Raw genomic sequence first — 26583 nt, 5'->3', positions numbered from 1 at the left:
AGGGGCTTATGCTCTTTTAAATGAATGTTTTGGGTTTCTTTGGATATATCCCAAGAAGTGGGATTACTGGGTCAAAAGGCAGATCCATTTTTAATTTTTGAGGTAACTTTATACTGCTTTCCATAGTGGCTGCACAAATTTGCATTCTCACCAACAGTGCAAAAAGGTTTCTTTTTCTCCACATCTTTGCCAGCACTTCTTTGTTGATTTATTGATGATAGCCATTCTGACAGGTGTGAGATGGTATTTCATTGTGGTTTTAATTTGCATTTCTCTGATGCTTAGTGATGTTGAGCATCTATTCATGTGTCTCTTGGCCATCTGTATTGCCCTCTTTGGAGTAGTATTTATTTAGGTCCTTTGCCCTTTTTAAAAAATTGGTTTGTTTGATTTTTTGGTGTTGAGTTTTGTAAGTTCTTTACAAACTTTAGATATTAATCTCTTATCAGATGTATTGACAAATATGTTCTGTGGGTTGTCTTTTTGTTCTGTTGATGGTCTCGTTTGCTGTGCATAAAATTTTTAGTTTGATGTAGTACCATTTACTTATTTTTTTCTTTTATTTCCCTTGCCTGTGGAGATAGATCAGATAAACTATTGCTACAAGCTATGTCTAAGACTATACTGCCTGTCTTCCTTTCTATGATTTTTATGGTTTCAGATCTAACATTTAAGTCTTTAATCAATTTTGAATTTATTTTTGTGTGTGGTGTAATGTGGTTTAGTTTAATTGTTCTGCACATATCTGTCCAATTTTCCCAAAACCATTTATTGAATAAACCATCTTTAGCCCACTGTATATGCTTGCTTCCTCTGTTAAATATTAATTGAATAGAAAGGTGTGGGTTTATTTCTAGCATCTCTATTCTGTTTACTCTTTGCAACAGCATGGATGGACCTGGAGAACATTATGCTGAGTGAAATAAGCAGTCATAGAAAGACAAAGACCATATGATTTCTCTCATAAGGAGACTCTAAGAACAAACTGAACCAACAAGCAAAATAGAGGCAGACTCATAGAGAAAGAGCAGGATAACTTCTAATGGAAGTTCGGGGTCAGAGGGATCAAGCAAAAAGGAAACAAAGAACTCATGGATATGGACAACAGTGTGGTGATTGCAGGGAGGAAGGGGTATGTAACAGGGTGTAAAGCATGGGCACCCTGATAATAGCAGAACACTCTCACAAGGCAGGATTGGGGGGAAAAACAGTGGAAGGTACAGCATTTTAAGGCATATTGCATAATAAAAGGAAGATTAACAGTTGTACCTTCCTGAAGGGAAGAAGGCTGCTGCCCTGGGTGAATTGTGTCCGTGACTGTGAGAACGTGCAGTGACTTATGACATAGCCAACAAGGTGGATGCCCTCCCTAGATGCCTGTACATCACTGGGAACTCTTGCCCTGACTAAAGATGGCAGCCAAAAGAGGGTCAAAGACACTGAGTAGCTGACAAAAATGGTAGACAGTAATGTACCATAGGAAGAGCCAGATATGAGCCCACATAGGAAGTTCTGAGCCAAGCATTTAAATCAGGGAGGGCTGAAGGCCAGTAAGAGAGGCCCCAGAAAGAAGAGGTCTGCAGTGAGGTCTGCAGAGAAGTGAGCCATGAGGTCAGAGGATGTGTGCAGAGGAGTCAGCCATGAGACCTGTCTGCCTGGAGACCTGCCTAGAGAAGATGGTGGCAGACCTGACAGAGCTGAAGGGAGTCCAAGTGTAGACACATGAGAGATGCTTGGAGCTGAACTGTGACTAGGAATGCTGAACTGCAGACATCTGCTTCTCTGAAGAAACTATGGAGGAATCACTCTCTTGGAATGGGGACAATTGATATGGGACTTTAGAGCTTGGTGCAAGCTCTCTCCTCCTGAGTTTTTGGCATTTGAACATTTGGGGCTTCTGGCCCTGCTCCCCATATGAGTGGGGGCACTTGTAGGACCAGAAGATGCAGGCCCCACCAGAGGCTTAGACCCCACAGAGGATGGCAGCCCAGTCCTGGAGGCAGAGTCCCACACTGGGACAGTGTACATGGCACATGGTTTCCTTAACTGCTCCATGGGGGCTGAGGACAGTGCACCCCAGATCCTGTACAGAAGAGCTGCTGGGAGAGTTTGGTGACTCCAAAACCCACAAGTGCACTTTCCAGAGGATAGAGATCTGTTTGCATCACCAGCTGATGGACAGACAAAGGTATGGGGAACTTCTGGGCATGGTTTTAGCTTGTGGCTTTTGGGAAGCAAGAGAAGTTCTGGGTCTCATGGAAGAGAGGGCTCTGAGCAGGATTGCTCTTAGTCCCCCCAAGGTTGAAAGCCTATTAATAAAAACCTGTTTCCTTCAGCACTAATTATTGAGTCATATAGATTGAGGGCGCCAAGTGGCTAAGCCTTGGTTTACATGGTTACAAGTATAAGTGGTTTAAATAATAATGAAAAAATACAATAATAATTTTTAATAAAATAAAATAGTTAAGTATTGATGAAGTAAAAATTTGCCAAGTATGTTGACAAGATTTATTTTTTTTATTTTTTAAGCTAATCTTCCAAACCTTGGCTTTTCCTCTCTTCATATAACTTGTTTTTTGCTTTAAGTGGATTTATTTGAGTGACTTTTTAAAATATTTTGGAACTGGTTATACTTAGATACTAAATTTTTATTTAAAGAAAATAAAAAGTTTCAGTCATAACATACTAAAAAATAAGTATACCGCAGTTGATCAGAAAGTTCCTTAAATACAGAAAATAAAATTGGGTTTGGATTAGGAAGATGAAATAGGAAAGCAATCAGCACCTGCCAACAACAGAGATAAAAATTTCCTTCCCAAACAACCTCAGACAAGTTTAAAGTTCATGGTCAATAACTCCAAAGAGCAGAAGATGAGAAGAAGAAATTGTCTGGACAATTTATTACAGAACTTTAATTGAAATTTCTGGGCAAGCCTGAGTGTTCCTCCTCCCATCCCCTTGCCCTATATAAATAGCACAGGCAACAATTGTTGTGGCTAGATGTAAAACTGAGACCCACCCTTTAAATTAAATGATAGATATGCCACGGGAAGCTCCAAAAGTGGGAGTCAGGCCCCAAATGAAAGAAATCATAACTTCTGAGGGTAATTTTAAAAAATACGCAATACCACCTTTGCCTAGTAATAAAACTTAAGAAAATATCACAAACAATAAAGTCCTTCTTACTTTGGCAGCTTGTGCTATGTTCAGTCTTGCTGCAGGGAAGCATCTTGCCCCGTGCCACCCTCTTATATAAAGCCCTTCATCACCCTTCCTTGTGGAAGCGATATGTGGAAACAGACCCGTAAGAACTGAAAAAGAAACATGTATCAGCTCCTTATGCTAAACATCATGGTCTTTTTAGCAAAAATGGAACAAAAATAAAGATTAACATATATACATAGAGTAACAAAGACATGAAAAAAATATTGATACCAAATAATTCAGGAAGAAAGATTTAAAAATCCAATCATAACACTAGTTTCTAATAAATTTTTATGGAGAGATTTGATAGTCTAAAATATATTTGAAAAACAGACCAAGCTGTAACAAAGTAAAGAGCAAAGAAAGCAAATAAAAATTCCTTTATTTTTGAAATAGGAAAAAAATTAGAGAATAAATTGAATTAACAGAGCTAAAAAATAATTCATTGATAAAATCAATACAATATGCTTATTTAGTAATTATATAGGTTAGGTACTGTTCTAAAAACTTGATGTATTCTTAAATTATCCAATCCTACAACAAAGCTATAAATTTGAGACTGTTGTCATCTGCAGTTCACAGATGAGGAAACTGAGGCAGAGAGGCTTACTAGCCTAAGACTATACAGCTAGTACTGAGCAGCTGCATCTTGAATCCAGGTAGGTTCCCACACCTACCCATTGGGCCTCATTGATCTTAAAGACTAAGTTAAGGCTTTTGGCTTCTTATCCAATCTTTGTCTGGTTTGGCCTCCTTGCCTCCACTCCAGCCTCTACCTGTCCACAAGGGTGACCCTGAAGACCTACAAGGTGTCGACCTTTGGGCCCCGGGTCTTCAGCAGCTGCTGGTACTGGAATGGGCCCAGCGTCAGCTCCTCAACCTTTTCCTGAGTGGGCAGTGGCAACTGGGTTGGCCTGGGGTCTAACATGAACCTGGCTGAGGGTTTCCGCAGATCTGGGAATATGGAGACCATCAAAGCCCTCCAAGTGAAGCAGAGGCTGCTGAGCCCCTGAAGTGGGAAATAGACCCCAATATTCAGGCCATGCACAAACAGGAGTAGGAGCAGATTAAGAGCCTCAACAACAAATTTGCTTCCTTCATGGATAAGGTGAGGAGCCTGGAGCAGCAGAATAAGATTCTGGAGACCAAGTGGACTCTCCTGCAGCAGCAGCAGATGACTCGCAGTTACATGGATCATACGTTTGAGAACTACATCAACAGCCGTCAGTGGTAGCTGGAAACACTAGCCCAGGAGAAACTGAGACTGGAGGCAGAGTCTGGCAACATGCAGGGGCTGGTGGAGAACTTGAAGAATAGGTATGAGGATGAGCTCAACAAGTGCACAGAGATGGAGAATGAATGTGTCTTCATCAAAAAGGACATGGATGAAGCTTACATGAACAATGTAGAGCTGGAGTCTTGCCTGGAAGGTAAGATCAACTTCTACAGGTGGCTGTATGAAGATGAGATTCATGAGCTACAGTCCCAGATCTCTCACACGTCGTCTGCGGTGCTGTCCATGGACAACGGCCCTCCCTGGGCCTGGACAGCATCATTGCAGAGGTCAAGGCCCAGTACAAGGAGATTGCCAACTGCCACTGGGCTGAAGCTGAGACCATGTACCAGATCAAGTATAAGGAGCTGCACACATTGACTGGGAAGCATGGGGATGATGTGCATCACATGAAGATGGAGATTTCTGAGATTAATTGGAACATCAGCTGCATCCAGGGATCGATGGTCTCAAAGGCCAGAGGGCTTCCCTGGAGGCTGCCATCACTGAGGTTGAGCAGCATGGTGAGCTGGCTGTCAAGAATGCTCAGGCCAAGGTGGCTGAGCTGGAAGTCACTCTGGCAACTGCCAAGCTGAAAACAGCCCGGTAGCTGTGTGAGTACCAGGAACTCATGAACATCCAGCTGGCCCTGGATGTTGTGATGATCACCTACCACAAGCTGCTGGAGGGCGAGGAGAACTGGCTGGCATCTGGGATGCAGAACATGAGTATCCATACCAAGAACACTGGCAGCAACTCAAGTGGGCTGAGCCAGGCTTAGAGAAACCCAAACTACAGCCTGGGCTTCCAGGCCAGCTTGGGCTCTGGCGGGGACCCTGGCTCCTTCGGCTGTAACCAGCACCAGCTCCTCCAAGATGGCTGTTGTGAAGAAGATCAAGACCCGCAATAGGAAGCTGGTGTCTGAGTCAGATGATGTCCTAACCAAGTGAATGACTACTATGGTCCCTTCTGTGCTCTGAGCTAGTGGGAAAGGAGCTGTTCAGGAGAGCAGAGGGTACAGGAGACCCACCTGAAGCTCAGCCCCAGTCCTCAGCTCACCCTTGTGGGGGTGTAGTTTACTGCCTGGGCCACTGCCTCTTGCCCATGCTCTGACTAAAAGCCAAATCATGTGTTTCTTTTCCCCCTAAAATAAAGTCTCAGCTGGCTCTGCCAAAAAATAAATAATAATAATAATAATAATGATAATAAAGTTAGTTTAAAGAGTATGAAATAACTCTTTATTTAAAGAGTTTAAAGATTTATAATTATAAAATTATGAAGTCTGGTAAAAATACAACATAAGGAAAATATGGAATTTAAAAATACAAAAAATCTGGAAAAAAAGACCAAGAAAGTCTATTATTAACTCATTCAGAACAACAATACAAAAAATCCTGAATGGAATATATATTCCAGTCTTTATATTGAAAGGTTTTGTTGAATAAAAGCAGTGGGAAAAAATTTGAAGACTTGCTCTTAAATGTAGCCAGGACAAATTCCAGAACACTGTAAGAAAGACAAAAAATTCTAAAGGTAGCCAGAGACAAAAGTCAGGTTAGCTACAACATAAAAAAATAAGAATGACATCAAATTTTGCATGAGAAACAATTGTGTCTGAGAACAATATGAGACCTCTTGAACATGAGAAAATTTATTGATATGTTTAGCAATAAACACACAATATTTTGTTTGTGGTATAAAAGCATCTGTAAAAAAGGTCAGAAATTATATCAGAAAAAATAATGTTAAAATAGCTGTGTTCAAACTTGTCCTGTCGAACAGAAATAAACCTCTTAAGCCCACACTTCAGTAAGAAGAGGAAAACATTAATTTAGGGATATCTTTTTTAAAAAAACACACCAACAGTGAGTGATATTTAACAGTAATTGCACTATTAAAAATTTTATTAAAGGTTACAAATGCTAACACTTATGGAAATAACAAATTGAATTTAGAAACAAAAGAGGACTGAAGATTGAAAAAATGAAAATCCTGTGTGGTTTAGTAGAGGTAAAATCAATCAGTAAAATTAGAAAAGAACAATTTGTGACGCTTCTGTAAAATGAGCAAAGTTTAACCACTTGGACCTAAGCCAATTTCTTTTTTTTAAGACCAGTTACTCCACCTAGATCTGCAATAATTTTATAGAAGCACAATGCTGGCTATTCTATGTATTTTATAACAGAGAAATTTAAATTAAAACCACAATGAGGTATCATCTCACTCCTGTCAGAATGGCTACCATAAATAAATCAACAAACGGAAAGTGCTGGGCAGGATGTGGAGAAAGGGAACTCTTGCACTGTTGGTGGGAATGCAGGTTGGTGTAGCCACTGTGGAAAGCAGTATGGAGATACTTCAAAAAACTGGGTCTGCCATTTGACCCAGTGATCACACATATGGGAATATATCCAAAGCAACCAAAAACATTAACTCAAAAGAACATAAGCACCCCTATGTTCATTACAACATTATTTACAATCACTAAGATATGGAAGCACCCCAAGTGTCCATCAGCAGATGAGTAGATAAAACAACCATGGGGTATTTACCCAATGGAATACTACATAGCCATAAAAAAGAAAAATTTCCCCTTTGCAACAGTATGGATGGACCTAGAGAATATTATGCCAAGTGGAATAACCCAATCAGAAAAAGACAAATACCATATGGTTTCACTCATATGTGGAATCTAATGAACAAACTAAACTAACAAGCAAAATAGAGACAGACTCATAGATAGAGAGCAGGATGACAGCTAACGGGGGAAAGTTAGAGGTTGGAGGGATTGAGTAGAAAGGAAAAAGGACTCATGGGCATGGATAACAGTATGGTGATTGCAGGTAAAGGGATACATAAGGAGACTAAATGATAATGGAAAAACTACAATAAAAAAGAATAAAAAATAAAAAATAAAGTCAATGGTGTGGGGATTGACTGTGGAAGTGGAGGGTGCACTGGGTGGAGGAGAGCAAAGTGGAAAAATTGGGACAATAACAATAATAAATAAATAATAAAATAAAAAATATAAAATTGTTCTGCACACCAAAAATAAAAAAGAAAATTAATGTTAAATATTAATATCTAGAGTTACAAAGTTAAATGCATTATTTATAGACAATATGAACATAAAATCACTCATATCCTTCTGTACAAACACAATTTTCTATCACTAAATTAAAACAAGTGCTACATTAATTAAAAGCATATATATGTATATTTACATATATATACTAACTGTTCATACTAGATGTCATGGATTTTTCTTATTTTTTATATATTCAGACACAATATTATATAATAATATTTATTACTTGTTAATTATTCCATGTATGGCTGTAACATTCTGTTCATAAAGTATCCAGCCATGTAATATGAAAAATAGAGACATTTATTGAAGAAGATATGAGATACCAGAAACATTGTACGTAAGACAATGACATCTCAGCACCCTTTAAAGTAGGCACCTTGGTGCTTCACACAGTCCTCCCAATCGACATCAGCTGCCCCATCATATTTTGCTGAATCTCATCAGTGGTGTGAAATCTCTTCCCTTTCAAAGGTGATTTTAGCTTAGGAAAAAGCAAGAAGTCACAGGATACAAATTCTGGCCTGTAGGGGGCTGAGTCATCTGGGTGATTTGATATTTTGCCAAAAAACTCTGCATAAGACGTGATGCATAAGTGGGCACGTTGTCCTGATGAAGCTGCCAATCACCAGTTGCCCATAGCCACGGTCTTCTGAATCATCAGAATAGTTTTTGTGGAGGAATGTTCGAGCTTAACACGAAATTTGATGCAGATTAATTGCTCTACTTGCTCAGTCACTTTTTATGTGATGGCCACACAGGACACATGCTTATTCAAGGGCATCTACCACCCCACACTGACTAATACAGTGAAGTTGTCATTGTTCACACATGTGCATTCCAGTCCACTCTCTTTGGCTGCCAGGTTACATCTATGTTGATGTTGGGCAAATAATTCTCATTGTATTAACAGTGGCTGAACATTTTTGAGACAGACCTCATATATTTCAAAGTATTGAGGTTAAAGGATTGACAAGCAGGGACTGGAAAGGGCTAAATTGGTCATCAGTTTAACACTGGTGAATTTTCAACTTATTATAGTTTCTTTCTTTATAAATGAGTCACATATTCTCTTTCTGTTTTCTGTTTTACTCCCATTCTATTTCTTTACCTTATCCTCACACCCTAAGGCAAGCTAATGTGAAGTAATGAAAACCATGCATATGAACAAACTGATAGAAAAACTATTGGCTTGCTTATGTGTTTATTTATCACAGTACTTACTTCTTGGGTAAATTATCTTAATTATCTTTAACTATCTAAGTTCCATGCAGATACTCAAGGTGAGGAAATTCTCATTCTATTTCAGTTGTCAGCACCAGTGATTTCTTAAAAAGATTTATCTGTGATTGAGAGATTGTATATAGTAACGGAAGAAGTTAACATTATTAAAATGGAATGAATTGTTTCAAGAAACCAAAGGGGGTAAGATGATAGAAGAAAAATAAATCTAATCATTTATGGTTAGTAACCTAACATTAGACCATGTTCAAGGCTGTTGTACCAAAAGATAATGTGAAATCTGTGACATCTTTCAGTTGTCTTTTTATTTTTCAGTTGTCTTTGTAAATATGAGGTCTAACTGCCAAAAAACAGACACTCTTTGTGTTTCATGACTAAAATACTAGGACATGAGTAGGATTCTGTCAGGTAAAATAAATGTAGGAATAAACAACAGAATCCACACCTTTTTACCATCTACATATTGTGACATTAAGTGTTGGAGAGCATCCCTTTCCTCATTCAATGACAACTGGAATTGAGTTTAACATACCAAAACCCTTCAACTGCCAGAGACATTAGAATTTCTCTAATAAAAGTACTTCTAGAATTCTTAGCAGGTCTAATACGGAGTAAGCTCCCCCAGTGGTTCGTTGATACTTTGTCTTCCAAACTATTGCCAGGCTTACACGCTGTTTATACTACCCATTCCACATATAACAAGGCAGAATCAGAAAAAAAAAATTTCCTTTCAAATGCGACATGCACTGGACAAGCACTGTCATGACGGCTTCCTAAAATTTCAGCAACCAACAATCTACCATGGGGCACTCTTCCATTCACAAGTAAATGAGATTGCTTTTATGTTACAGTCCACAGGAAGTGTTGTTTGTTTTGCTGTTACAGAGTTTTCAACAATATCTTATTCCAACTGTGAAATTTAATAAATACAACTCTAAAGTGATGTGTGTGTTTGGTACTTTATATTTCAATATAATGTAGAGAGAAGCTTATGTGGGCATCTTATTGTTCTTTTATCTAAGAAAATCATGTTAAAATTGGTGAATATACTGTCTCATCAAGAAAAAAAATTAGCTTTTTTTTGGCAAAGAGCTTCACATATACTATAATAAAATAAATTCCTCATTAGGTGTACCACATCTATATGAAAAGTAAAATTTTTATTTGCTTTTTCATTTAATTTTAATTCATTTGTTCTGAGAAAAGCTGATGTGTAGTTAGAAGTGGTTTTAAAGTATTCACTAAAGATGTGAAATTTTGTAATGGCATTACTTTTCACAGCAACACCACTTTTTGTTAAATCATGTGATTCTCTTAACCTAGCTGCAAATAGAAGTCATTGTTTTCACAAGAGTAAATTCATGCATGTTCAAAATAGCTGATGAGTTGAATGTATCATAGCAATATTATATGTGGACTATATTATAAATCAATTAGGGTAGATAAAAAAGGGGTTAATAATAATAATTAGTATTATTGTATGGTAAGAAGAGAATTCATCCTAAATTTAAAGTGTGGGAGATACAGATTTTGGTGCATACATATGGCTTGTAAGTTGATAGAAAAATGTATATGAAAAACAATTAACAATACTAATAAATGTCATTTATTTAGCACCGTGAGGCTCCAAGCACTTTGCTTACCTATTCCTTTATATCAAATCTCACTCAAATAGAGATAAAAGAACAAAAAACAAAACCAAAATTCACTGACTTCATATGGTTCAAAGAAGACAGTTATGCAAACACTTAGTTTTAACTGTTAAAATGACTGTAAATTTAAAATATATAGTTACAGTTGAACCATAATATGAATGCAAACCTTCTAATAATAAGTCCAACGTTGAAAATTATATCATGCTGATATTTCGTAATATAAATAAAGAATAATATTGTAGCTGTTGTTGCATAAATTAAAGTGTTCCCATTCTTTATCAAGAGTGCTATTTTAAAAGACCTGCCGCTGTAGGTGGTAAATAAACTCCTTCCAGTTTTGTAAGACGCACTTGATTGAAAACAGTTAATTCAAAGAAGCTTTGAACTAATTTAAATTTTGCTAAATAATACAACTGGTTTATGCTAATTTTATTGAAGCTCATCAGGTCCTTGATACAATTCTTTTTATTTCTTACAAAAAAATGATTTAAAATAATGATCTATTTTCTAAAGTTTTGCAGATAAGCTTTTCAATGATCTATTCTTTTTACAAGCAAATGAGGTTAATTCAAGGAAAATGCCATAGAACCTTTTTCTCACTTTTAGTTTCTTACAATGGATTATCCATTTTGATAACCTTCTGAGAGGAAAATTAACTAATAGTGTAAATAGAATTACGGCTTCATGGTTTCTAAGTATCACCTACAATATCAGTGACATCCTGCCACATACGTCCTTGTCTATAGTCAGTCTTTTTCGTATTTCCTACAGCAAATATTTCACATTTTTACCCAACACATTCTCCTTATTCAGCTTGGTCCAGAGTGAATAAACAGAGCAAATATAGTGCTCAAACCTTTAACTTGCTTCAGAGCACTAAGATCAAACTTTTCTATAAATGAATCCTTCCTTATACTCCTTTTGCTCCAACCTTCTCCTTATCTATTTTGTCTTTTGTTTTCTCTTCATTTCCAAACTTTTGAAATAACAGAAAAAAACAGCTAAAAATTCTTTGATTCTTCAGATCAATTCACATTACAATCACAGTCTTTGACTTCCACTCCAAAGTATGTTCCTAATGAAGTCATCCGTGAGATGTTCCATCTTAAGTTTTCATTTAATCTGACCTACTGTTAGCTTTTGACATTGCTACTCACCTGCTCTATTTGTGAAACTCTCCTCTCTGGCAGCTCATGAATTTACTCTTCTGTGTTCTTCTCCAGTTAAGAATATACTACTACTCCTCTTAGGATTCCTAACAGATCTGTTTTCTGTACACTTAATAACTTTTAGTGCTCTCTGTTATTCATTGGCCAACCTCTTGCTCTAGATCACTTCCCTGAGTAGAACCATCTTCACAATTATCAATTCTTATTGTGATTTCCAGTCTATGGATGATGGCCCTGTGTATGCATTCCCTCTGTTCTGAGAAACATTACCATCTGTGTATCTCATAGACAGCCAAAAATTGACATGACTCCATCTAAATTAATTAGCTTCAATTTCTAAGTTCTATTCCTATATTTACTTTCTTAATATCATCATTTTCTTAATTTTACAAATAAATACTAGAATCAACCTCAGGGGCTTCTTTTCTCCTCAACCTTCATTACCTGTCTCACAATCAAATCCATCAATGTGTCATACTATTTTATCAATTAAATAGATTTTGGGAGATAACTTAAAATTGTCATCTAGACATTGCATAGATATTGAGTTCAATTTAGACTTTCAAATCTATAGTAAAAAAAAAACTGAAGAAAATTTTATGATACATTTGTATTTGTCTTTTAAAGAATGAACATGAAATTAAATAAAAATATTTTATTAATCAGTCACTTATTTTATGATCCTATATTAAATTATAAAGCCATCTAGTTAATAAGAGTGAATACATTAGAATTCATTTTCAATTCATTTCTTTTTCATTATATATACTGGAGTATTTTTTTTTTTTTTTAGTTTAGATTGTCATCATAATGTACCAAAGCTTCTAACTTTTCTCCCTGCCCTAGGAATATCCCCTGTGTTTTCCCCCCTGTTTTTCATTTTCATTTCATCCAGGTTTATCTTTCTAAAAATCAGGGTTGCATAATCAACCACACTATACTGAAACTACTCACATTGTTACAGAATGGATCAATTTGGGGGCCCAGATACTGTTACTGAAATGCAGCCCCCTCCCCCAGGGTCTTTCTGTTCTAGGTTTGTCTTGCCCACCACTGGTGTTAGGAATTGTGGCTCTAAATGCCAGAATTTGGTGAAAAGGAAAGGAATTATTTATTCAAAAGTTATACAGGTTTAGAGTAATGGCAAATGTTGCTGTTAAATTTCAAAGTCCCTTTAAAAAAACACCCATCAACACCCATAGTCCTGGTTTCCCTCTTTGCCCAGTCAGGCCAGTCATGCCAGTCAGGGGTACCGTATATCAGGAAAAGAAATAGAAGCCCTTAGCTCAGCTAGACTCCCAGTTCCTCCCAGTAATCCGTGCTCGCCTGGGCAGGCCTCCCGCGGTTCCCAGCACCATTAGCTGTGTTGCTGTGATCCAGTTCTTAATCCAAAACCACATGGCACCTCCTCATGGCCTGCCACCAAGAGTTCTTCTGCATTCTTCCTAACAGCTAAGAGAGAGCTCTACATCACTGCTACATCTTGCTTTCCTGCTTCCTAGGCTGCGTGGTCAAGGGAGGCCCCTCTCCACACCCAAAACCGTGCGGTTAACCTAGCATGGCTGCTGTGCCTGGGTTTAAATCTCGGGCAGATCTTCCCCCTGTAACCCCATTTCTGACTCCTCCCACAATTGGCTACACCTGCCAGCGCTCCCATATTCTCTGCCATTCTTGGCTGCCATAGTTATTCCAGGCAGGCGTGACTCCCTGGTGAGGAGTGAACCATCTCCAAACTCTCGAATAGGCACTGTAATCACGGATCAAAGTCACGCCCATTTCCCCTCCCTAGTGTGCTGTTGATATGCAAAGTAACTCTCAATGGGCCCTGCCCCAAATCTCCCATCCCCCTAGCCAGGCTGGGGGCTGGGGAAGGGGGAAGAGGGTGCGGGGTGGCGGGCGGTGCTCTCACACACCTGCACCCTGTTACAGCTCTGCAGGCTATCCTCTGCACCTGGGTAATGAGGCCATCAGGGAAACCAAAACCAGATTCCAACTAACCATGATGCATGTACCATTGTACTCTGATGGGGCCATCCTCTGCATTGATATCGGGGAACAGGCTGGAAGATGATCACCTTCTAAAATGTCAAATGTAAGTGATAGACAGTAACCCCTATCCTTAGATGTTTCTCATGGAATCCTGGAGCATGAAGCAATTTATAGTTGTTTTTTTCTTTTCTTTCTTTTTTCCTTTTTTTCTGAAAATGTAAGGGACACATTCTGAGCATCTTGCTCTTCTGCTTCTCTCTCCTTTATTTTTAACACAAACCCCCCAAACTGGAAGCCTATCTGTTCCATTTTCTACTTCTTGCCTGATCAGGTGTTCTTTTATCTAAAAGTTTCTTATCAAGTTTGCCAGTTCAAATCATTATTTGATTTTTAAAAAATGATAATGAAATTTAGCTTACTCACTTTTTTATTACACAAGATATAATAACCTTGTCTTCCTTGAAATAATATATTTCAAGGTTTGGTGGAGGTGAAAGCCAGCAAAAGAATGTTATTTAAGGGCTATAATGAAGCCCCAACAGCTGATATTTCTTTTTTGTAATGCAAATGCACGCCCTGAGCTTTGATCCTCCAGGCTTCCACTTCTAAGACCTCTGTCACTAATAAAAAACGTTGCCAGCCACTTGATTAGGTAAAGATCTCCCTCTGGACACTCTGTCCCCAATGTTCCTTTGTTATAGAGATCTTGGTTGATTTCAATAACTGACCACTTGGGTCCATACTTTTTTCTTCCTGTGTTTTAAATTCTCACTCATATGCTTTAAATTGACAGATAGTGAGCCCCTGAAGTGTAGGCTTCCCACCCTCAACTCCAAAAAAAAGCAGAAACCCAGACTTGTGCTCTTTCTCTACCTGTGACCTTGCTTTGTAGCCCCAGATATGCATTGTACCCTCAAGGACCTGTAAGTAATAAAACCTTTCCCCCCCAAAAAAGGTTCCCTGATGGTTATTGCTGAAGATATTTTACAATCGAGAAATACAAAGTTGATCCAGCCGCAGAACTGATTATTATGGGCTGAGACCAGCACAAAACAAAAGAAGTAAAAGATCAAGTTAATGTTTTCAAATTGTTCTCTCCATAATACTTTATTATTAACATGTGTTTATTTTTTTACCCATATGTTATAGCAGGGCTTAAGAAACTACAACTCATTTCCAATTTTTGTAAATAAAGTTTTATTAGAACAGAACCACATTCATTCTTTTACATACAGCTGGTCTTCAAATGTTGTTTCCTCATAATAATGATGACAAAAGTAAAATCAGCCCTGGCTGGTGTGGCTCAGTGGATTGAGCACCAGCCTGTGAACTAAAGGGTCAGAGGTTCGATTCCCAGTTAGGGCACATGGCTGGGTTGCAGGCCAGGTCCCCAGTAGGGGGACCGTGAGAGGCAACCACGCGTTGATGTTTCTCTCCCTCTTTTTCTCCTCCCTTCCCTTTTGTCTAAAAATAAATAAAAATTTTAAAAACAAACAAAATGAATTCCCATTAGAGGCCACTGTTTACGTGGGGTTTGCACATTCTCCCCATGTCTGCGTGGACTTTCTCCTGGTTCTCCGGATTCCTTTCACATCTCAAAGCAGTACGTTTTAGTTGAATGCGTGTGTCTACATTGTCCCAGCCTGAGTGTGTCTTAGCAAATGCTTGTGATCTAAGGGTGTACTGTCTAGGGTTGGGTCATACCTTAGTTATGTAGGATAGATAAATATTAGGCTGGGGAAGGGAGAATGGGGGAATAAGAGGGAAAGTTTATCTTGCTCATAAAACAAGGAACTCAGTAGTGATGAGAAAGTGCAAAACCAAAATCACAGGATGGCTCAAAGGCTATGAAAAAAGCCACAGAATGCAGAAGGGGGAGTCTTGAAGCCCTGTGTGCCAGTCCTCATAACACAGAAGGAAAACCTTAACATCTGTGGCGAAAGAACATGAAACTCTTAAAACCCTCAGCAAGCGGGGTGCTCAGACTAACTGAGTTGTCTGCTTGTGCTTCCTGCCAAGTGCATTTCTTTAAATAAACTACTTGTCCTGTTTAATTACTGTTCTGAGTCTCCTGCCTGAATTCTTTCTCACAGAGTGTGACAGGAACCAGGAAAGGGGAAGCTCACGGACTTGGGTCTTCTCCGGGGACATCTTGAGCTGCCAGGATAATCTTCAGCCACCGGTGACCCTGACCTGGAATCAGGAAGTTGGAAAAATCATATTCCTTGTTTTTATTAACCTTTGTTAACTGCATGTATATATCACATTTATTTTTCTGTTTAATTTTAGAAGTGTTTTGGGACTTTATTTATAAGTTTGGTGATGTTTTTGTGACTAGAACTTTGCCATAGGACTTAACTCGTGTGTATGTCAATTAACCTATTGTAAACTTGGTTTCCTTATATATTGTTTCACTTAAATTTGCTATCTCCAAAACCTATCAACAATGTTAAGTGAGTACTTACTGAATTGTATTTGGCTATTTCACACTACAATGAGAAAATTGACTAGTTGTAATCAAGATCACGAGTCCCACAAAGCTTGGAATATTTACTATTTGTTCTTCACAAAGGCTAAGAATCCATATTTTTTTGTAGCCTGGCTACAGATGATCAATCCAGAAACATTATATCCCTAATAATCCCTCTTATAAAAAGCAATCTGTAGTTGTTGGGTTTTTTTTTTTTCTGAACACACCATATTCCTTTATCTCAGCACCATAGTTCTTTGTTTTTGTTTTTGTTTTTTAATTGCAGTTTTGGTACAGAATATGCTTCACCCTCTTCCATGCTTAGGCTTTGAAGTCTATTCATACATCAATGGAACTGTTCAGTGGAACTTTTCTCTGAGACTTCCAGGTATAGTTGTTCTTCTGTGCTTATATTCACATCAGGGAAATTTAAGGTTTTTCACAATATTTCCTCATTTTAAAATAATTTTTCAAAAATATATATCTTATTGCCCTGGCTGATGTGGCTCAGTGGACTGAGTGCCAGCCTGGGAACCAAAGGGTCTCCGGTTGGAATCCCAGTCAGGGCATCTGCCTGGATTGTGGGCCAGCTCCCCCGTAGGGGGCGCATGAGAGGCAACCACACACTGATGTTTCTCCCCTTCTCTCCTTCCCTTCCTCTCTCTAAAAATAAATAAATAACATCTTAAAAAAAAAAAATACTTACCTGGCAGGGGAGATACCATGATCATGAAGGTGGTTTTCCCAAGATGAGGCTTATCCATTGCACTCCGGATGTGCTGACCCCTACGATTTCCCCAAATGAGGGAAACTTGACTGCATAACTTGTGGTAGTGGGGGACTGCGTTCATGCTCTCCCCTAAGGAGAAAAAAAAAAAAATATATATATATATATATTTTATTGATTATACTATAACAGTTGTCCCAATTTTTTCTCGCCTTTATTCCCCTCCACCTTGCACCCTCCCCCACAAGCATCCCCCCACCCATTAGTTCATGTCCATGGGTCATACGTATAGGTTCTTTGGCTTCTCTATTTCCTATACTGTTCTTAACCTCCCCCTGTCTATTTTGTACCTATTATTTATGCTTCTTATTCACTGTACCTTTTCCTCCATTCGCCCCCTCCCCCTCCCCTCTGATCTCCATTTCTGTGATTCTGTTCCTGTTCTAGTTGTTTGCTTCGTTTGTTTTTGTTATGGCTTTTCTTTTTTAGGATCAGTTGCTGATAGTTGTGAGTTTGTTGTCATTTTACTGTTAATAGTTTTTGATCTTCTTAGATAAGTCCCTCTAACATTTCATATACTAAAGGCTTGGTGATGATGAACTTTAACTTGACCTTAGCTGGGAAGCACTTTATCTACCCTTTCATTCTAAATGATAGCTTTGCTGGACAGAATAATCTTGGATGTAGGTCCTTGTCTTTCATGATTTTGAAAACTTCTTTCCAGCTCCTTCTTGTCTGTAAGGTTTCTTTTGAGGAATCAGTTGATAGTCTTATGGGAACTCCTTTGTAGGTAACTGTCTCCTTTTCTCTTGCTGCTTTTAAGATTCTCTCCTTATCTTTAATTTTGGGTAATGTAATTATGATGTACCTTGGTGTGTGCTTCCTTGGGTCCAACTTCTTTGGGACTCTGAGCTTCTTGCCTCTCCTAAAAGTCTATTTTTTTACCAGATTGGGGAACTTTTCTTTCATTATTTTTTTAGATAAGTTTTCAATTTCTTGCTCTTCCTCTTTTCCTTCTGGCACCCCTATGATTCAGATGTTGGATCCTTTAAAGTTGTCCCAGAGGTTCCTAAACCTCTTTTCACTTTTTTTAATTCTTGTTTCTTCATTCTGTTCTTGTAGAAAGTTTATCTCTTCCTTCTGCTCTAAATCGTTGATTTGAGTCCCGGTTTCCTTCCCTCTACTATTGGTTCCCTGTACATTTTCCTTTATTTCACCTTGTATAGCCTCAATTTTGCAACCATACTCAACCATTTCTGTGAGCATCCTGATTACCAATGTTTTGAACTGTGCATCTGATAGGTTGGCTATCTCTTCATCACTTAGCTCTGTTTTTGGAGCTTTGATCTGTTCTTTCATTTGGGCCATATTTCTTTATTTCTGCATTCTTTAGAAATCATTGGAGGGGCAGAGCCTTAGGTAGTTGCGAGAGCAGGGCAACCCAGGTCCCTGCGTTATGGCACTGTCTCTCTCTCTGTGGGGGAGGGGTCCGAGAAGGAACAATGCAGCTTGCTCAGCTCTCGGCAGGCTTTCAGTCACTTTCCGTGCTACCCACAAGCAAATTGGGCCCTTCTTGTGCTGATTCCTGGGTGGGCGAGTTTGTATACATTCTAGGACCCTGTGGGTCTTTTCAACAAATCCACAAATTTTTGGAGTTTCTCCTGCTGCCACATCCCCCACAAATTTTTATAGCCAGAGGTTTTGAGGCTTTCTTTTTCCTCTTGGAAACCTGGATTGCATGATCTGTCTCACTCCCCAGCTGTTCCTCCCAATTTATCCACACACAAATGTGGGATGGTCCATACTGCCAGCCACCACCTTGCCGTGTGTGTCCTCTCTGCCTTGGCTGCCAATCTCTGCCCCTCCTACTGGTCTGGATGAATGTTTCTTCTTTAGTACCTTGGTTGTCACACTTCCATACAGTTTGATTTTCTGGCAGTTCTGGTAATTTTTTGTTTTTAAATTTGTTGTTGTAGTCTGCCCTCCCCCAGGGAAGGGAGGGGCCACAGAGGAGGTTGCCACCTCAGGCAACAATAAAGAAGGTACTGTGTTCAGTGTGCATTGCCCCAGCAACTAAGCAGCACATTGTGACTCAGCGGGAAGTGGGGCAAAGATGCAGTGCCTTGGGATAGTCTGTGCTCTCTGGTCTGCCTCGCTGAGAGGGGTTGGGAAGTTCTAGAGGCAGCCTGGAATCAAAACCAGAGCAGAGGTATGCTTCCTGTCTCCCGAGATAAGTAAACAACTAACACAGCTTTTGACATGGCTTATGCAGAACCTACAGGGACTGTGGGGGCTGGATGCTCTGCCCTGGACAGAGAAGCTTGCATGCCTGTACACAGCTGAGAAACTCCTTCCGCTTTCCAGATCCTATTGGCCAGAGGAAGGACAAAGACACTGAGCAGGTTGATGCTATTGGCCAATGTTGGCCTGGAACTGGTTGGAATTTGGACACTCCTACAGCATGAGGAATTTGGGGGGAAAGATTTAAAACAATGGGTTCCAGAAGCTTGTTTTCTTCCTGCCCCCAATGGGGGTGGGGCACGAAATGTTCACTGGACCCACGGGACACTGGGCCCTAACTCATGACTCTTGCCTTGCCCTGCTCTCATGATCTGCTGCAGCCTTGGATAGGACTCCCATCATGCCAGCAGCTGTCTGGAGGGATGCTGCTACCCTGCCGCACACAGTGTGTGGATCCTGGACTGCTTCCATTCTCGTACTCTGAGAGTAGCACACAGATGTGCAGGCCGGGAAAGCTCTCTAACTTCAAGGGCACAAGCAGCCTTGGGCACTGGGGCCCCGTGGAAGGAGTCCCTATGACGACCAGCGCAGTGGTCTGTTAGTGTGTCCCAGTCCTGGGAGAGAGAGAAAGCTGCTGCAAGGAAATGGAAATCCTGGCCTCCTAAGTACAGGCACTGGAGGGAGGTGCGGGGGAGGGAGAGAGAGCGCACCTGGAGCTGGAGAGATGGAGATCCATCTGTGTAGAGGCATTGGGCTCCAAAAAGAACAGATAAGCTTGGAGGGAGACCTCTGGACATGGGTTTGGATTTTGGTCTTTTTGGCAAAAAAAGGAGTTCTGTTTTTTTGCAGAACAGAATGGCTTGATGCATGCAGGACCTACACTCCCCCAAATTGGGCATCCTGTTATTAAAAACTTTTTCCTTCCCCACCAATCTCTGTTTTATGGTTGTGTGCAGTTGCAGACAAAGCCCAAATTCCCCTGTAACATTCTTCCTGGTGTTACTTTACAGTTTTAGAAAAACCCATTAATAAGAGAGAAGATAAAAAGTAAAAACTTTTTTATCTTTCAATAGGCAGGCTATATTATAATTTGAATTTTCTTGACCAATCACACTTTGTTCTTTAAATAACTATATTCATTAACTTTTTAAATTTAATTTTACATTTTTATAAATACATTATTCTTACATATATTTTCTTAAATTAAGATACTTTATTGATTAATGGAATATATTTCTTTATAATATTGGAATGCAAGATTTGTCCTCTCCCCAATTCTCATGATTAAACACATTTTTACATTCTTTTGACAAAAAATTTTAAAATAGTTAAAAAATACCTTTGGTCAAATATAATTAGAAGGTCTTTTTTAATGATTTTTTTCTCAGTTCACTATTCTTCATGAAAGTCAGGAATACTTGAGAAGCCAAGTTTAAAATTATAAATAAAAACAGATATTTATCTCTATTTTAATTAATGTGAATCAAATAATATTAAATATACAAGCTTTCCCTGTTTAAGTGTTGTACTGTTCTTAGTAAATTGAGTTTTTCATAATTAGGTCATTGTTTTACAGAAGTGTATTTTTTTTCCCTAAATGTAGTTATTAAGTGTCTGCTATCTGCCATACTGATATTATAATCAGTATGGGAGATTTAAAGATAAAATGATAGCCTAGAGAGGTGCACTAAATAGAGTTGTAAACATTGATAGAGTAATAGGCACCCAGATTATGATAGTCTCCTTACAAACATGTGGAATTGCTTTAATACTTTAATGAAGTATTGAGTTTTCTCACTAAAATGCACTAGCAGTTTAAAATCTTCCCTATGGCTGTACCATAGAAATCTACTAGTGACCTTTTCCTAAACCTTTCTTAATATTAATCACTATAATTGAGTCATCAACAAGCAAAATACTCAATTCTACTCTAATGACAATTCACTGCAAAATAATTCTACTAATATTAATGTTGTCTTTATAATGTTACTTACCAGCTAACTGACAGAGCCAGATTTTAATAATAATGATTAATATTAATTCAATACTTGGTATATGGCTTACCAAGTATTATCATAATTCAGTAAATTTTAAAGTGACTTTGAGCTATGCAAAATTTCTAACCTTGTTTTATTAATGTTAATTTGCCTGAAGACCAATTGTTCCTAGGTAACAGCACAGGGACTTGACCCATATCTCTGCCACTGATATTCTTTGCACAAATAGCACTAAGTCCTAAGTTATAGAGGACCTATATAGAGAGTTTATAGCATATATTTCATGAAACCAATTCCTTTAGTAGTGGCATGCATACCATATACCAATGATACAAAATTAATGAGCAGTGATCCACAAAAGATCTACCTTTTAATTGGAGAGAGGGGATGTAGTGGTAGCCCTATTAATAGAATGGGTAAGCCAACCTGTATAATAATAGTAAGATTGTTAGGTGAACAATAAGAATATATATATATATATATATATATACACACACACACACACACACAACACACATATATACTATACACACACATATATACCATATATATACACATATATATCTACTATATATATACTAGACATAAACAAACTAGAATATAAGCAATTTTAGTTTTAAATACCAAAATGTAAAAACATTAATGTATACTGTGTCAAAGTTTTTAATATAACAATGATTGGACATAGCAGATTAATGACTAGAAAAATAGAAAGATGGGAATATGAAACATACAGATATCGGATATCAACTGAATAAGTATTAAGAGTCAGTAAAAAGCACTGAGATTTGGAAAGCTATATGAAAACAAACAAAGAGCCAAGCTTCTAACATGTTTCCAAAAGAGCCTTGTTAACCATAGCAGTGCTTGCTCATTCTGGGGTGTTAAAAAAAAATTCTGCTAAACAAATAGTATATGTTTGAGAGAACAAGTATAAGATTTGTTTTGTAATACTTTTTAAAGTTTTAAATGAGAATCTAATAAATTTAAAGTGTTATGTTTTAAATTTTATTTTTTTGGTGTGCAAAAAGATACTTTCGTGAAAATTTGTGAGATTATAGTTGATGAGTATATAAAAGAACAATTCCAAGTATTTGGTCTAAAGAAATTTGGGGGGAGATAAGATGCTTAGCACAAGTCATAAATTTCCACAGAGCAATACATGCTACAAATGACTATATAACTTCAAATCAAAAACTTTGTTCAGTATGAATTAACTACTTTTATTGCCTACCCATTTCATTTTCATAGCATCATTATATCATTTTTTATTCAAGCAAACAAATTACATATATAAGGTCTCAGAATTATATTCCATTCTATGAATGATTCAAAGAGTCCATAGAAGCAAATTTTGTCCTGACAAAGCTTTAATTTTTTTTGGAATGTCAATCATCAAGAAAATAAAAATCTGTGTGTCTGTGTATATATATACACCTTCCTGATATTTAAACTTAAAATCTGAAAGGGAAATTTTAACTATAAGCAAGAAGCAGAAGATTAATCTTATATTTTTTAAACTGAATGTTTGGGTTCCCCTCAAATTCATATGTTAAAGCCATAACCCCTAATTTGAAAGTATTTGGAGGAGAGATATTCGGAAGGTAATTAGGTTTAAATGAGGTTGTGAGGATGTGACCCTCAGGGTGGGCTTAATGTCTTTAAGATACAAGGAATGCTTTTTCCTTTTTGCCCCATCCCTCCACTCCCATCGTCCCCCCCACACCCAAACAACAAATATAGTCATCCTACTCTCTATCTATGAGTCTGTCACTATTCTACTTGTTAGTTCAGTTTGTTCATTACATTCCACATATGAGTGAAATCCTGTGGTACCTGCTTTCTCTGACTGGGTTATTTCACTTAGCACAATGTGGTAATTGCAGTGAGGAGAAGGGTAAAAAGGGGTTAAATGGTAATGGAAAAATACAATAAAAATTTTAAAAAAAGGACAAGAGGAAGAGATGGGAGCTTGTTCTCCCTGCCAAGTGAGAGCACAGAAAGACATTAACTATCTGCAAGCCAGAAAGATATTTCTCTCCAGAACCCAATAATGTTGGCACCATTATCTCCCAGACTTCTAGCCTCCAGAACTTCTAGAACTCCAGAACCTTGCTTTAATATTTTTTGTCTTTTTCTGCTTTTGAAATGAGTTCTCTATTACAAAATATCAAACTACACTAAAAAAAAATGCCAGCCATTGACACAGTATGAAGAAGCCCATGAATAAGATCAGTTAGTAGCAGGGGGTGGGAACTGATTGAAGCGGTGGTTAACAAGTATTCACAGAAAGCCAAAACAATTCAGCAAGTTGTGCCCTGCTTTAGCACAGGTTACATTAGTCACTACATTGGTGAGTGGCCTCAATGTATTTGGGTTCCGATTGTACGTGACAATACAATTTCTTCCAGTGACGAATTCTTGGCTTGCACCGATCACAGGGTGGCCAGAGGGCACCGGACCAGTCTACCGGTTTTTCAAAATTCTGTCATAGACTTGATAGATGTACTGAGAGACTTCAGGAGCTCTACACTTCAGTGACGACATATAATTGGGGTTTCCTGGCTGGACATGTAGCTTAGCCAATATCCAAATGCCATTGGTGAGCTTCAGAGGTTGGTACACATGCCCTTCCACATTTCCTTGGCAATAATATAAACATTGTTGTTTTCCAACCTGCTGGAAACAGTGTGAGCATCTAAGTGACATTCCTTAATCTGAAACTAAAGTTCATTTTCATTGGGAATATCCTTCCATGTTGCAAGGAAGACCTGGCACTCCATTTTGCCATGTTCTATGAAAAGCACATTGAGTGGGATGAGGCAGCAGAAGTAGAGGCCTCAATATTGTTTTCCATAGCCACCTGCCGGTTATTCAGAGTTCCATCTTCATGACTGGGCCCAAGGTGTTGAAAGACAGAGAGATGTCAGTGCTCTGGTTTGGCATCAGTGGTGTATGGATGGCCAGAAGAGTACTGGGGAGGACACCAAAGCTGTTCTTATTAGATTGGATTGCAAAGTCTGTCATGTGCTGCAGAGCTTTGTTGATGAAGTCCATTTCCATGTAGTTGGGACTCTGATGATAAGTAAATATTCTGGAAATCTCCAAGCCTTTAGCCTTTACTCCAAGTGGCAAGCCAGCCTTAGGAACCACATATCCATCACGTGCCATGCCTATCCCTGAAGAGAGTTCAAATAGATCATTCAGGCCACTGCTGAACACAGCAGGAGTAAGTGAAGGAGCAGAGGTTGGAGGCACTGATGATGGGATGAAGGATCATTCCACCAGCCTATCTTGTCTTCCTCCCAAGAGATCCACTGCTCCCACCTGCATGAAGGATACCTGTGGCACACTGACTGGGAGACAGAGGTCAAGGTTTAAAAGGTCTCCTAGAAGGTCACCTTTAGAGGGAATAACCTGAGGCTGCTCCAGGTTGGTGGCAACAGGACTGTCACCAGCATCAGTGTTCCTATGATGTGTTGGGCAAGTGTTTGTGATGGATCCCGTGACTTCCTTCCACAAAAGCATAGGGAGGTTTGTGGGACACAGATGCCAAAGAATCAATGTGGCAGATTAGCTCATCCAGCAGAATTGGCTCAATAAGATCTGTCTCCTCAGAGATCAGTGGCTTCTCAGATGAGACTACTTCTTTGGCTATGACATAGTCTGTTGAGAGAAGCCACCAATAAATGTAGCCTCTCTTTCAAAGGTCAGGATTATCAGAGTCCTGTGTTGCCAAGCTCAAGACTGGCTGTACCAGCTCCTGTGTTTCTGATGGTTTCTTGAGAAAGAGCTTCACTATTGCAGTAAGCAGAGTGAGCTGCACCTGGCTGCTTTCATCCCAAAAACCCTCCAGCAAGCTTTCTAATAACTCATCTGCATTGTCAATTTGCTCAGCATATCCTCCCACCATCCAAATCATAGCTGCTTGAGCATCTGGCTCATCCAGCGAGACTAAGTTCTCACACAGAGTAACAATTATACTTTCATACTTGTTGGGATACTTGTGAAAGATATCCTTGTTGATAACGATTGCCTCTTGCAACATAATTTACTTTAGTTGAATAAGGTCAAGCAATGTACTTACACAACGTTCTGCAGATTGCCCACCTTAATGGCACACCGTCCAATGGTCTGCACAGCTTTGCGAACAAAGTCAAATATGCTACTCTGTGGCATATTCCTTTAGTTCAGCAGAACCTGAGCAATATTTTCTTGGGATGCTGCTAAATGAATTATGATATCTAACATCTCTAGTTTAACATAGGTGTTAAACTAGAAGGATCGTTATACTTCACAAAGATGACTTTGGTTTCCTGTTTTAAGATTTCAGGCCTTTTCTGAACAATTAGGCTGATGTTTCTCAGGGCAAAGTACTGAGGAATGTACAGCACCATGATGAGGGAAGGGGCCAACTTCTTCAGCAGCATGTTGTAGTAGTCAGAGTCCTTGGATAGTAACTCTAGAAATTTCATTAGGACTTTTACTGCTGAAAGCACCACTGCTGAGTTGGCATGAGGTAGCCAGGGAGCTACCCCCCATAGACGCTCTGAGCCTCTCGATCATCTTTAGGGTTATAACTGGACAGGTGGTCCAGGATGAAAACCTGGCCCCACTCATTCAGGTCTGCCAGCAGCTTATTAATGTTCTGTTTGTTCAGATCGAGTAAGTTGCTCTTTGGGTGGGATTCGCCAATTTCAGATAACGCTGCTACAGCATTAGCCACCATCACTGGGTTTGAATCTGCTATGAGATCCTGTGTAGAATCTAGAAATCCCTCATCTTCCAACATTTAGGCATTAATATGATGGGGTTTTGCCACACGGACTGATGCTGTTTTCCAAACATAAGGATATTCATTCTTCAAGCACTTGTGGAGGGGCTCATAGAGATATTCTGTAATCTTGTCCACCCGGATGCACCCCATAGTTCTGACTGCCAAGGTCCGAAACAGAATACTGGGATCTTCACAGCCTTTCACAAAACTGTTGAGAGCCATGATGGCCATGTCTGGCTGACCTTTGGCATAGTTCATCAGGTAGATATACACAGCTTCTTTAGTTCCAGATTGCCAGTCTGCACACAGTTCACTACATCTGGAAAGAGACGGCTAACATCCTTCCCCACAGTCATAGCAGCAATCACTTTCTTTGCAGCCTTCTTTCTCTTTTCTTTCTTTTCATTGTTGAGCCTTTAATTCAAAGATTTCTCCTTTTTATTGGTTGTGAAGTACTTGGAGTCAGTCATAGTATAGTGTTGGCTCTTGATTGTGTACTGAGATAGCGATGCAAAAACTATTAAGTAAAGCAAATGAATAAAAAATTCCTGTCCTGACCCCCAGAACTTTGAGGAATAAATTTCTGTTGTTTAAGCTAGCCACTCTATAGTATTTTGTTATGGAAGCCTGAGCAGACTAAAACTTTACCCTGCTGCTTGTCTTCAAAAATGCTTTCTAGGCTTCACTATTTCCCTACTTCACTCAGGTTGAGAAGACATATCACTACTCTCTCTAATAACAATATGAAATC

The 26583-nt window shown here is 38.8% G+C and overlaps 1 non-coding gene and 2 pseudogenes across 1 annotated transcript; 2 read left to right on the top strand and 1 right to left on the bottom strand.

Annotated features, from left to right (window-relative positions):
• Nucleotides 1-1979: 1979 nt before the first annotated feature.
• Nucleotides 1980-5427, top strand: LOC129081039 (keratin, type II cytoskeletal 8-like; annotated as a pseudogene).
• Nucleotides 5428-16788: 11361 nt separating this feature from the next.
• On the top strand, nucleotides 16789-16952 carry LOC129081198 (U1 spliceosomal RNA). Its single transcript, XR_008530270.1, has one exon. It is a non-coding gene; the product is annotated as a U1 spliceosomal RNA (small nuclear RNA).
• A 6548-nt stretch (nucleotides 16953-23500) lies between these two features.
• LOC129081092 (AP-2 complex subunit beta-like) lies at nucleotides 23501-26302 on the bottom strand (annotated as a pseudogene).
• Nucleotides 26303-26583: the final 281 nt, after the last annotated feature.

This window comes from Pteronotus mesoamericanus, unplaced genomic scaffold (genome assembly GCF_021234165.1).
Source record: "Pteronotus mesoamericanus isolate MK-2021 breed Mesoamerican mustached bat unplaced genomic scaffold, CSHL_Meso_final contig_94, whole genome shotgun sequence".
NCBI lineage: Eukaryota > Metazoa > Chordata > Mammalia > Chiroptera > Mormoopidae > Pteronotus > Pteronotus mesoamericanus.
Note: the sequence above shows the minus strand (reverse complement) of the source record. Positions and strands in the feature narration are given on the sequence as shown.